The following is a 14,836-nucleotide window of genomic DNA, read 5'->3' as shown; positions in this document are numbered from 1 at the left end:
TTCTTCATGGAAGATACAAGGTTTCTAAAATTTTGTAGAACATTTTACAGACATCACCGATGGGTAGGCAAAAAATGTCTAAAACTCTCAGAGTCTCAGTAGAACAAATAATGAATGTTTCCCAGAAATACATGTTAGAATTTTGGTTGAAGACAGAGAAGGTAAGAATTTTGTAGTTTGAAAGGTACTTTTGGTTTGAATATAAGGATAATTGTCATTGGATTCCGTCCATCCAGTTTCAGTTTTTAAAAAGACTATGGGGGTCATTCTGACCCTGGCGGTAAAATCCGCCAGGGCCAACGACCGCGGGAGCACCGCCAACAGGCTGGTGGTGCTCCCTTGGGCATTCTGACCGCGGCGGTACAGCCGCGGTCAGAAACGGAAAACCGGCGGTGTACCGCCGGTTTTCCGCTGCCCTGGGGATTCCGACCCCCATACCGCCATCCTGTTCCTGGCGGTTTTGGCCGCCAGGCACAGGATGGCGGTATGGGGTGTTGTGGGGCCCCTGGGGGCCCCTGCAGTGCCCGTGCCAATGGCATGGGCACTGCAGGGGCCCCCGTAACAGGGCCCCACCAAGATTTTCAGTGTCTGCCATGCAGACACTGAAAATCGCGACAGGTGCAACTGCACCCGTCGCACCCCTTCCACTCCGCCGGCTCCATTCGGAGCCGGCATCCTCATGGAAGGGTGTTTCCCGCTGTGCTGGCGGGCGGCCTTCTGGCGGTCGCCAGCCCAGCGGGAAACCCAGAATACCCGCGGCGGTCTTTTGACCGCACAGCGGTATTCTGGCGGTTCCAGCCAGGCCGGCGGCTTCCGCCGCCGGCCGGGGTCAGAATGACCCCCTATGTAGTGTCTAGATGTAATTTTCACTCCTTCGTGAAAAATAATAGTTACAGTTGTGTAAGTTTTTACAAAAATTGAAATTTGTCCAGCTTTGAAGTTTGCAATTTTTTTCCCAGTTCAGATCTGCTCTGTCACAGTGTTAAAAGAGTCTTCGTAGGACTCATAGTATCTGGTAATTCTGATTCACCACGCTATGCGTTGAACAGCTGCAAAAGTGCTAAGTAGAAAAACTCTCTTCTCTCTGAAGTCTGATAACTACGTTTTCTGTGGTTAATTAGATTTCCTTTGCTTTGTCTCACCAATCATATTCAAATGCTGCGTATCTCCCTTCTTCAATGATTTCTGTTATATTATTTCTATATGTGTAGCACTGAAGTACTTCACAGAGGCACATATTTTCTAGATGTGGACTCCTTCTTGGGTGATATGTGTCCCACATAGTTGTTTTTACAATGTCTCTACTTTCTGGTTCAAATTCTGCTAGATACTGAAGTTCCGCAACAGACTTTAAGACTCTATTTTATATGTGTGCAAGCCTCGGACTTACCCAAACAATTCCCCTTGACTTTGAGAATGGACTAGATGAGCTCAACCTATCTGCACAGTCATACAAGCCAATTTCTCTGTGGGAAAGCATTTTTCAAACTGAAGCCGTACAATTTCTTAGTAAGACCCTTTTCCACAGAAATCTCCTCCCACGTCTCCTTCAACTCTGTCTTCCCAGATATTGTGGTATACAAAGTGACGTACCATGCAACAGCAATAGAATTATGTTTAACAAATAGTATATCCATGCTTGCATTCCATATCTTTAAAATGACTGGCTTATAATCATTAATGTACTTTAAAGCCTCTGTTCTTTTCAAGTTGTAAGTATTTTTTTGTGACTTTTCTGTAAATGAATGTCTGACTGCAGATAAAAAGCTGTTACACTTCTTTCTGAAATCACAGGTCGAGGAAATCCAAAACAGCACCTTGCACAAAATTTACCTTTGGTTCTATATTTTCTACTTCAGTACTTTCCACATCTGTTCTTTTGGAACTGCAGAACTTGTTGTCTCAAACCTTTTTTACCAGTATCATTTGGAATGGTGCATGTCACCTATTGTTCAATGAAAGACAGGACAGACTCATCACTGTCTGTTCCAAATTTAGGTGGATCTTTTATCCATAAAAGCATATGAATATGAGGAGCACCTCTTGCATGGAACTCTTTACACCAAAATAAATGAGTTACTTCACCAATAGGAGGGTTTTGTCTTGTTGTAGATGAAAGACATCCTAGCTTGAACAACATAGCTTGAATTGGTGGTTAAAGTATATGCAAACATTAGCAGGATCCAAGGAACAGAGTTCTGCCGCTGTCTTCAGTGTATTGTCTTCAATATTAGAGTTTGTTTCTCCCAAAAATTCAAGCAGGTCATCCCGTGCATACTCAGCACAACTGAGTTCCAGGAACCAGGTAGGTGCACCTAAATTTTTCAATATCCATTTTATCTCACTGTGACGATAATACCAATACTCGTTGGCACCACATTTTCACATCAAATTAATCAAGCTGTACTCCAACTGTCCATCCTTTCTATGACTCACCAAACAATCATCACATCCAACTGCTGCATATCTCCCTTCTTCAATGATTTCTGTTATATTATTTCTATAAGTGTAGCCCTAAAGTACTTCATAGTGGTACATATTTTCTAGATGTGGACTCTTTCTTGGGTAATGTAAGTCTCACAGAGTTGATTTTACAATGTCTCTACTTTCTGGTTCAAACTCTGCTAGATACTGAAGTTCCGCAACAGACTTTAAGACTCTATTTGATATGTTTGCAAACCCCAGACTTACCCAAACAATTCCCCTTGACTTTGAGAATGGACTAGATGAGCTCAACCTATCTGCACAGTCATACAAGCCAATTTCTCTGTGGGAAAGCATTTTTCAAACTGAAGGTGCACAATTTCTAGTAAGACCCCTTTCTGCAGAAATCTCCTCCCACATCTCTTTCAACTCTGTCTTCCCAGATTTTGTAGTATACAAAGTGACGTACCAAGCAACAGCAATACAATTATATGCAACAAATAGTGTATCCATGCTTGCATTCCATATCTTTAAAATGACTGGATTATAATCATTAATGTACGTTGAAGCCTCTGTTCTTTTCAAGTTGTGAGTACTTTTTCGTGACTTTTCTGTAAATGAAGGTCTGACTGCAGATAAAAAGCTGATACACTCTTTTTCTGAAATCACAGGTTGAGGAAATCCAAAACAGCATCTTGTATAAAATTTACCTTTGGTTCTATATTTTCGACTTCAGTACTTTCCACATAAGTTTTTTTGGAACCCCAGAACTTGATGTCTGAAACCTATTTTACCAGTATCCTTTGGAATGGTGCATGTTACATATTGTTCATTGAAAGACAGGACAGACTCATCACTGTCTGTTCCAAATTTAGGTGGATATTTTATCCATAAAAACATATGAATATGAGGAGCACCTCTTGCATGGAACTCATTGCACCAAAAGAAATTAGTTACTTCACCAACAGGAGGGTTTTGTCTTGTTGTAGATGAAAAACATCCTAGCTTGAACATCATAGCTTGAATTGGTGGTTCAAGTATATGCAAACATTAGCAGGATCCAAGGAACAGAGTTCTACCACTGTCTTTAGTTTAATGTCTTCAATATTAGAGTTTGTTTCTCCCAAACATTCAAGCAGGTCATCCCGTGCATACTCAGCACAACTGAGTGCCAGGAACCAGGTAGGTTTACCTACATTTCTCAACATCCGTTTTAGCTCACTGTGACTATAATACCAATACTCGTTGGTACACATTTTCACAACATCAAATCAATCAAGCTGTACTCCAACTTTCCATCCTTTCTATGACCTTTTTCAACAAACTCCTTTGCAGAAAGGTTTTGAAGATTTACTCCTGTCTTCAGTATATTATTTACAATGTATGAAAGTCCAGATAAGTCACTCTCAAATAGAAGATGACACATTTATGGAATACACTGGCAAAATCTATGATCTTCAAAATATAGGGTGTTATTATGACCTTGGCGGAAGGAATTACTCTGCCCCAAATGTGACAGATATCCCACCCGCCGTATTACAAGTTCCAATATATTCCATGCGGTATTCAGTTGCTGGTATAGGGTGATTATCATAGCATCCACCTTTTCCAGGGGGAAACAGCTGTGGAAAACAGCAAGCTTTCCAACATTTCTCCCACACACTCATAAGATCTCCTTTTGCATGCTTTATTTTTAAAAGGGTAATTGCATCACCAAAAACGTATTTAGAATGAAGAGGATGGATGCTGTAGTGTTCATGAATTTCTTCTGATCTTGATCGATCCACCTTTTCAATCTGACCACTTGAAAGTAATGTCTCATCCTCTATATGAATAATATCTTGAAGAACATCAGCATTTTTTTATAAGAAATGTTATTTTGCAGCAGGTATAACATTGCTTTTTTACCTCATTAACATTCACTAATTTTTGCTATATCTTTTTGTTTTTTTTAGGGACACCATTTACTAAATAATAAGTACATCATCCAAATCTTTCTCTATTTCTATAGTTTCCATATTCGTTTTGAAATCTAATGGTAACTATACAACTCTACCCTTAAGACCTTTCTTTAGCTCTGTTGGAGTCAATTTACCTGTTTTAGTTCCATACAAACCATAGCTTGGAAAGGATGTACACATTGTATAAAAATGGATTCATCAACATTTAAATCTTGAAGTTCTTGCAGGATTGGAACTATTTATAACTTGTTATGTAGTGCTATGCCGTCCCTGTTCTTCTTCAGCTACAACTTCATCTACATTCCTAGTTACCATCTCCTCTTTTGAAATGGGACTCCCATCCTTCATTTCATAACACCGTCCAGATGTTTCAACTGCATGCACTAATGTGTTCTCTTAGAAGTAGCTTTCTGGATTAAATAAGGCTCAGTACTGGAAGTATGCTTTCATTTTCCACTGAACGTTTGCAGAAGTTACTTCTGCTTCCAAGTCTCTTCATAGACAACACAGTTTTTCCAGCGTTCTCATTCTGCTCTGGATCAACATAAATAGCTTTCTCAAGAGGTGAAAGGCTTCATCAACTAAAAACTCAACACGTTTATTTTGTATCAGTACTTCTCTTCTCCTTTTATAGTGCTTCATAGTTCTTATTAGATTCTGAATTACCCTACTGTGAAACATTCTAATTCCAATCTCCTTAAACTGCTTCTGCTTTCTCATTAAACTTTCTTCTGTGATGCTCCATTTTTTATTCTTTGTCTTGTAGTTTCATGTTGTGTTCTTTCTTAGCTGATTGATAACTTTCATTTTTATTTACTTGATGATGTTCACTTTCCAGTTTTCCACACACGATTTGAAGAAATGTGTTTGTTTTCTTACCAGCAGCTCTTTTTGTGTTTCATCACATTGTCTAAATTTTGCCTCTTTTATTTCTCAGTTGTGAAGAGATAATAGCCTTTCTAAACTTTCCTTCTTCTTTGAGTTTTTGTGGGCATTCTTCTGTTCTTCTTTTATGAATTAGTAGAGGTCACAAAACAGAAAGCAAATGATTACATTTATCTTAATTTCATCATTTTTTTAATTAATGTTGATGTATGCAATCACAGACCCACTGAGATATTCATACAGATACTTAGAGATGCTGTCAGAGACCAATGCATGCTTTAATAGACTCAGAGACACGTGCACTCAGTCACAGACTCACTGAGGTTCTCATGCACACACTCAGACACCCACTCTGAGTCTCATGCACGCGCTCATAGCCTGAGAGACTCATGTTCTATGCTCATATTTCTTATATCTACGTATGATGCCTCTATGCTTCTATAAATAGGGTATATCAGTTGCAGTACAGGTGGGAGACTGGATATATTACTGGGTATCTGCAATTGAACTTGTAACTGACTGAGGCCCTCATTACGACCCTGGCGGTCAGTGATAAAGTTGCGTCAACTACAGCAAAATTATGACAATGGCAAAAAGATCTCTGATAGTAGCAATGTACCACACCGACCACCAGGGCGGAAACAACAGCCACCACAGCGGTAGCCACCTACAGCCAGGCTGAAGTCAATGATCTGCCCACCATATTACGACACTGCAAACCACCACCTTTTCTGGTGCAGTACAAACAACATCAAAAGGCTGGCGGAAACTAAGCTCAGAGGGGAAAGGACTCACCATTGGAGACACAGGGAAGAACCATGCCGCCATGGAACCTGAACTGCATGTCTTCCTGATGAAATTCTATGTTCTGCTCCTTCACGAACACTAACGCTGGCGAAGACGATGACAGTGAGTACAGCCACCTAGCACACAAGGGAGGGGAAAAGGAAAACGACAGTGACACACACACGCACAACACACACCCCATACATACACACCATACATACAACCAGATGCATTACCAAATCAATTTTCCTCGTAACTTGGCTGAATAATGCAAGGACACAACGATTTCTCAAAAGTGAATGTAATGAGATCAACACAATATGAAAAATAAGTTAGGCAAGATAATAGATATATATATATATATCACCAGTTCTGTAGGCAGGCACAAGGCGTGTTGTCTTGTGTGCATGCTCGTCTGTATGTGTGCTTGGGATAGCTTGGGGTTGAGGAGAATGGGACTGGGCATGGAAGTTGGAGGGGGATGGTAGAAACAGGGACAATGGCTGCCATCCGAGAGGAGGCGAGAGCCTGAATGGATCTCTGTTGGGCCACCAATCCAGTGTGAATGCATGCCCTCCAGGAATGCATTATATTGTTGCATCTGGGCTGCCAGCCCCTGGATGGCAATCACATTGGTTGACTGTCCTTCAGAGATGAATCTCAGGAGGTCAATAGCCTCCTCACTCAGGGCAGCAGGGCTAACTGGGGAAGGGCCTGAGGGGCCTGGGGTGAAGGAGATGCCCACCCTCCTGGGTGAGCGGGCACAGGCAACTCAATGAGGAGCTGCTGGGAGGGCGGTGCTGATACGGGGGATGGTGGCTGTACCTGTAGCTGGGGCGGTCACAGAAGTGTCCACCACCACCAGGGAGCTTCCATCGGAGGAAGTATCTGTGTCAGAACTGTCCCGTCTATTCTCCGCCGTGGTGCTCCCCTCGCCCTCTGTCCTACTGGTGCCCTCACTGTAGGTGGACTTTGCCTCCTGGGTCCTGTGGGATGCAGCTCCCTCCGTAGCCGGTGCCTCTGCTCCTCCGCCAGATTATGCTAATGCACATAAGCACAGGATGACAAAACAAAAACGGGGGGAAAGAGACAAAGGATACACTTGGTCAATGGCTGCACCAACACCACCGTTGGCGTACACAGCACCGTCATACACAGGGAACAGCCCTACGCAATATGCATTGCACTACCAGAGAAATAGTTAGCGGCCAAGGCACACAGGGCCAAATGCAGCACACCTGGGACCCACGTAGCCCTGACCAGTAGTGGATGCCTACGAGCTAGGTTGCAAGATTTTCCCTTCTGAACACAAGCCACCAGGGGACCTATGCTGCAATGTCAGGCCTAGCCTAGGGGCACCCACTGACACACATCCCCCACCTGGATACCATCCTACCATTCGTAAGTTGTAATGATGGGCACTGTACTCACCTCCTTGTGGCTGCTGTGATGCCCTCAAGCACCCATCCAGCTCAGGATAGGCCACCGCCAGTATGCGGGCCATGAGGGGGGTGAGGGTTTGACGGGCACCCCCACCTCGTTGGGAGTACACCCCCAGCAGGGCCTCCGCTGTCTTCCGTGCCCAGCGTCTCAGGTCCTTCCACCGTTTGCGACAGTGGGTGCTTCGCCTGCCATAGACCCCCAGGGTCCGCCCCTCCTTGGCGATGGCACGCCATATACCCTTTTTTTGATGGGCGCTGACCTGCAGAGGCGATAGACACAGGAAAATAGATTGAGACAAACAGTCCTGCCTGTTACACATATGGCCCACCATACCCGTTTCCATCACCATTTAAACACACATGGCCCAGCACACGACCTGTAGAGGAAATACACCCACCACTTACACAAGGCCTTCACACACACAACTCCAGGCATTCATGCCACATGCATCGTGCTCACAGTGTACTCACCTGTTGATCTGGAGGCCCATATAGCAGTCGGTACTGGGGTAGGACCCCATCCACCAGTCTCTCCAACTCCTCCGAAGTGAAGGTTGAGGCTCTTTTCCCAGTCACACGGGCCATGGTAGGTTCCAGACACAGGTCATAACAGCACATGCAGTGTAGGTCCTCTCCTATGGAAGGTCAGGTAGCAAGTGAGGAATATGATAGAAAATGGCGGTCACGTCCACGTCAGCGCATACCGTCACCACTGGCGTAGATCACTATTGGCCACTGTACCCCATAGGGCCCAATATTAACCAATGAGGAGTTTCACTGTGGTTCCCGACCTCCTCCCGCAACGGCACACAGCGTTAGCGGAATTACCTCACTTCCACCTGTCCCTCCACACAGGACAGGCGGAGGCCATTTCGGGGGGAGCAGGCTCTGGAATAATGCTGTGTCATATAATATATTAGGACATATTGGACAAACCACAATGACCTATTACATGTTTACAGGATGCAAAGTTCTGTTGTAGCGCCATTATTCAGTTTGTGACTGGATCATTACTCTTGTGTCCCTTAGATTGCTACTGCTGTGGAGAAATAGGAGCTGGAGACATACCCCCGTGTACAGACCCCTAGTCGACTTGGCAACACTGGAGGACAGGCACATTACCCTCACCTATAGACTGGACAGGGCCACAATCACAGAACTGTGTGCCCAATTGGAGCCTGACCTGATATCTGCTATCCTTCACCCCACTGGGATTCCCCCTCTTGTGCAAGTGCTATCTCTTCTCCATTTCATGGCAACTAGTTATTTCCAAGTGACAGTGGGCTTGGCAGCAGGAATGTCACAGTCAATGTTCTCAATAGTGCTGACAAGAGTGTTGTCTGCCCTGACAAAACACGTGTGCAGCTACATTGTTTTCCCCCAGGTTGAACATTTGGCCAAAGTGAAGGCCGAGTTCTATGCAATGGGACATATCCCCAACGTAATTGGGGTGATTGATGGAACACATATTGCATCTGTCCCGCCACACCAGAATGGTATTCAGGGATCAGAAGGGTTTCCACTCTATGAATGTACAGATGGTGTGCCTTGTGGACCAGTACAGCTCCCACGTCAATGCTAAGTATCCTGGGTCGGTGCATGATGCCTTTGTCCTGAGGAATAGCAGCATCCCAAATGTGATGGGCCAACTACAGAGGCACAGGGTGCTTCCCTGCACAGGGTGGTTCCCAGCCAGTATATGTTGGTGTATGGGTATGATGTGGGCCATTTGGGATAGTGTGTGGCTAAATGTGGTCCCTCAATATTTGCAGGGGAGTCTGGTTACCCCATCCTATCATGGCTGCTGACCCCTGTGAGGAATGCCAGGACAAGGGCAGAAGAATGCTATAATGAGGCTCATGGGTGAAACAGAAGGATAATTGAAAGGACCTTTGGCCTCCTGAAAGCCAGGTTCCGGTGCATCCATCTAACAGGTGGATCCCTGTGCTACTCACCAAAGAATGTCTGCCAGATAGTGGTGGCATGCTGCATGTTGCATAACTTGGCCCTCAGACGCCATGTCCCATTCCTGCAGGAGGAGGAGGCTGGAGATACCCGTGTGGCAGCAGTAGACCCTGTGGACAGTGAGGATTGGGAGGCAGAGGATGAGGATGAGGACAACAGAACATCTGTAATCCAACAATATTTCCAATAAGACACAGGTAGGATAGTGTTACTTCACATTTCAATGACATTTGTTTGAATTTGTGTGGCAATGGCATGGTGATATTTCCCACTTCTATGCCCACTTACTGTTCCCTCTGGCAATTCATTTTGCAGATGTTGGTGATCTGACATATACTCTTGGTGTGATTACTGCAGCCAGCTACAGGTCATTAATCTATGCTCATTTTCTGTACAGTTGATTTGCAATGTTTGTACCTGTTTCAATGAATACATCTTTGATATACATGACATACTCCAAATTCTTTTTTTTCCAAGGGTGTTTATTGAAGTGCTAAAATATGGAGGGGCAAGTGCAATGAGATGGGGTGATGATGGAGGAAAGTCAAGGGTATTGTTCCAGTTTGTTTGTAGCACAGGTGCATTGTCCATGGGGACATAGGAAGGGGAGCAATGGCAGTTCAAGGTGATCAGGGTGACAGAGTGGGACACAAGGCAGACAATCAGGAGAGTCTCATTTCCTGGAGGTTGTCTTGGCAAGTGTCTCTGGCTTCTGTCTGGATTGCAGGGAATGTTTGCGGGTGGTTCACCTTCGGCAGGGGGAGGGGTGCTCGTGGCCTGTGAGACCTGTGGCAGGGCCTCCTGGCCACTAGCAGAAGTGGAAGGCTGTTCAGATGTCTGGCCAGTGGCAGAGGCCCGCTGGTGTGAGAGTGCCTCCCTCATAATATTGGCCATGTCTGTCAGCACCCCTGCTATGGAGATCAGGGTGTTGTTGATGGCCTGCAAGTCCTCCCTGATCCCCTGGTACTGTCCCTCCTGCAGCCGCCTGTTCTCCTGCACATTGTCCAGGATCTGGCCCATTGTGTCCTGGGAATGTTGATAAGCTCCCAGGATCTCTGCAAGTGCCTCCAGGAGAGTCAGTTCCCTGGGCTTGTCCTCCCCCTGGCGCACAGCAGTCCTCCCAGTGTCCCTGTTGGCCTGTTCCTCTGTCCCCTGAACCGTGTGCTCAGTGCCATTGAACCCAGGATCCTGATTGTCTTGGGTATGAGGTGTGCCCTGGGGTCACTGTAGAGATGGACACACTGATGATTGACATGTTCTGGGGACAGAGGTGTGGGTACACTGGGTGGGTGCTGTGGTGGTGTTTCCTCATGGGGGAGGCTCTGTGGTGGTGTGTGACTGGGCCTGGGTAACCAGCTGTCCAGTGGTCCCTGATGGGCCAGGTAGGTCATCCAGATTCTGAAGACCAGAGTTGCTGTCATCACTGTGGGCCTCTTCAGTTGGGAGACTGGATAGTGCTGTCACCTCCTCTCCGCTGACATTGGCTTGGGTACCTGTGGGGATGTAAATGATGTGTTATGGTTTCTGTGTCTGACATATTGTGCATCCGTGGCTTGCCCTCTTTGGTTGGATTTGCCCTGGCAGCTTTCACTTGTGTACATTAGTGTATGGTGGGATAGTTAGTTCTCTATAATGTGCATGCTTTGGTGATGAGTGCCCATGAAGGGCTGTGAGAGGTGTCCATGCATTGGTAGAGCATGCAGGGCTTGGCATTGGGATGAGTGAGATGTGATGGCGGGTGTGTGGGAAGTGGTGTAATGATGGGAGTGAGGGTGAGGGTGGGGGTATGTGATGGCATGCAGGTATGGGGGTAGTAGCAGAGAGTTGACTTACCAGAGTTCAGTCCTCCTCCTACTCCGGCCAGGCCCTCAGGATGCAGGATTGCCAAGACTTGCTCCTCCCATGCTGTTAGTTGTGGGTGAGGAGTTGAGGGTCCACCGCCAGTCTTCTGGATGGCGAGCTGGTGTCTTGCTGCAATGGAACGTACTTTCCCCCGTAGGTCATTCCACCTCTTCCTGATGTTATCCCTAGTTCGTGGGTGCTGACTCACGGCGTTGAACCTGTACATGATTCTCCACCCTAGCTCTATCTTCCCAGCTATTGATATCTGCTGCACCTGTGCTCCAAATAACTGTGGCTGTACCCTGATAATTTCCTCCACCATGACCCTTAGCTCCTCCTCTGTGAAACGGGGGTGTCTTTGTGGTGCCATGGGTGTTGTGTGAGGTATGTTGGTGAGGGTGTGTTGGGTAATGTGTTGGAGTGTGTGATGTAGAGTGCGTGAGTGGTGTATAGGTGTGAATAGTGTGTGGCTCTAGTTGTGTCAGTGGTCTTGGTGTCTCTCTGCTGGCAATGGTTTGTAATGGTAAAGGGTTGTGGGTAATATGAGTGTGTGGTTTATAGTGATGTGGGTGTGGGATGTGTATGGGTGTCAGGTGTGTGTTGTTTGAATTGTCCAATGTGGTGCTATTTTGTTTGTGTGTCCATTTTGAGCAGAGCAGTATGTACCACCAATGGTTTACTGCAGTTGAATGTCCACCATGGTGATTCGTGGGTCATAATGTGGTGGGCGTAACGGTGTGGATTTTGATACCGCCAGTTTATCACTGACCTTTGGGCTGACAGATTTGTGTATGTGGCTGTATACTGACGGATGTGTGTGTGTGTGTGTCATAATATGGTGAACAAATATCCGTCGCGGTGGCGGTAGGTTAGCGGCTGTCAGCGTGGCGGTAAGTGGGTTTTACCGCAAATGTCATAATGAGGGCCTGAGTCTGAAAAAGAAATGTCTTACATTTTAACAACAAAGACAACAAAGCAACATCCTCTACGCCCTACGTACAGCCTAGCCAAGGGGTGAAATATGTAAGTACAATCACAGTTTGAGGCTCAGCATTCATATTTTACAATGCCAATTTGAGCTTTAAGTACAACTGCACACAGAGCCTCTATAGTAATAGGCTTGAGGCATGTGTGTCTACTTTTCTGCATGGACAGCTATCTTCTATCACTACTTGACTAGATATCTTACTGAACGTATGAGTCTCTCTATGGGTGTGCCACTAAATGTTTAACTAATTACTGTATGCGTGTGTGAGTAAAACTAAAAGTGCCTCTCTCGCTGTGTAACTGGGTATAAGACATTCTACATGCTTTTGAAAACATTTACATCAGTTGCATTAATGGTGGTATACCCTAAATACTTGGCAAATGGATATACAAGTGCATGAGTAAATTAGTGAAACTAAAAAGGACATATTTTACCTTTAAAGCACAAATCAAAATACTTTATTGCATACCTACCACTTACCTTAGAGGTGAGTTGCAGTATGGGTGGCACTCTGCATATACAGTATAACTAAGCAAAGGAGTCTGCCAATGCACATCCAAGTCAGTGAAACTTTCAAGGATATGTCTCACTTTTTAATCACATAGGACCATGGTCCATAGCCTGCTTACAGCCTAGGTGAGGGGTGACTTTTCTGCAGTAAGAGGTCAGTTTAAGACTTGAAAAGCAGGTTTTCTAGTGTCCAGTCAAGCTGATGTTTAACACTATACACTCAGGATCAGCAGTAGTAGGCCCATACCATGTTTAAAGCACTACTTCCCTGGATGGGAAACTAAAATGCCTCACAGTTGCCTACAAATGTGAGTAAGTGTATCAGTTAGAAACTGGTTCTTATTCTGCATTATGCACAGTTGCTATTTGTATGTGTGCATAAATGTATGAGTGTCTCTTTCAGTGTCTGACTGTGTCTGAGTGCTTCTATTCTCTCCTCTGCATGAGTTGCAGTATGGGTGTGACTTTGCATGTGTCACTCGGCATATGGGTCAGCCAGTGCACATCTAAGTCAGTGACACTCTTAACCTACCTACAGCCTAGGTGAGGGGGTGACTTTTCTACAGCAAGAGGTCAGTTTAAGACTTATCAAGCAGGTTTTGTAGTGCCAAGTCAAGCTGACGTTTAAAACTATACTCTCAGGCTCAGCAGTAGTAGGCCCATCCAATGTTTAAAGCACTACTTCTCTAGATGGAAGACTAGGTTATCTCATCATTTGACTACATATGTATAGTCATATCACTAAATATCAACATATCTCTGTCTAAGGTTTCTACTTATATATATAACTTGTAGTATATGTGAAACACTGAATATTTCACTATACATAGAAGTATTAAAGCACACATGAGACTCATTATCACTTAAAAGGGGATATCTTACAATCTAAGCACACTCAAGTGTACCCTGTAACATACCTACACCATGACTAAAGGGTATCATGTACATAGCTGCAAACTTTTACGCGCAAATGTATGATATACTGTTGCAGTCTACTATTCTTACGATCAATTCTGGGACTTGTAGTATTCATTTATAATGGAATAAAGAAGTCTACAAATGCCAACATTCAAACAAAAATATTTCTATAACTAAACACATCACACACAGATCTGTGAAATATATAAGTAGAGTCACTCAACCACTAACAAATCCATATTTTTCATAGTAATTTGTATAAACATGAAATATGCATATACATTTTAAATTGCATGTTTTATAGTGTGATCTAATTTAAATACCTGTAAATCGAGTTCGTTGGTCAAATGCTTTTATTAGATACATTCAAGTCTGTCACACAATATTAAAAAATATATAAAAAAGCATAATGGGACACCGCTCTCATACAAAGCAACCATTTAATATTTAATGGCAACCTTTTCAACTTTACAATCCCTGATATTGGTGAGGGTAGCGAATCAAAACACAGCTTCTATTTTTTACTTTTGAATAGCTCTCGTTTGTTAACCCTTTCTTCACTTCTATGAAGAAGACCTAGAATCTAGGCTATTCTTTGTGACCTTCATTGTGGTCTCCTGTGTAACTTCACGACGAAATCACAAACATTTATGAGGAGGCAAAACCATACTTTGTTAAATACCTTTTAAACTTTATATTACACTTCAATAAAAACTCTACATTAGGAAAAACAGTTACTCATTTTTCTACATTAACTGTAAAGACCTCACATTATAGCTAAAATGAGTTCTATTTCTTTAACACCCTTCCCCCAACACTCCTTTATAAAGCTTTCCATAGCAATCCTCTAGAACTACTAGGTCAAAAGTGCCCCATATATTTTCCAAACTGCACATGATTGTCCAATTGAAATGCAGCAGGTGTGCTTGACTCTTTCCAAAGGTAACCATATCCAAGAGCATATTATTGCTTTTTTATTTTAAGCACAGCCAATCACGGACATACTTACTTGCTCTTAAAAATCACAACCTAATGTTAACAGCCTGCATATTTAAACCATCCAATGAAATGTATCCTTTTATTTTCAAACAACTAATTCCCTCCACTTTAACTGC

The sequence above is a fragment of the Pleurodeles waltl genome, chromosome 4_1 (genome assembly GCF_031143425.1).
Source record: "Pleurodeles waltl isolate 20211129_DDA chromosome 4_1, aPleWal1.hap1.20221129, whole genome shotgun sequence".
NCBI lineage: Eukaryota > Metazoa > Chordata > Amphibia > Caudata > Salamandridae > Pleurodeles > Pleurodeles waltl.
Note: the sequence above shows the minus strand (reverse complement) of the source record.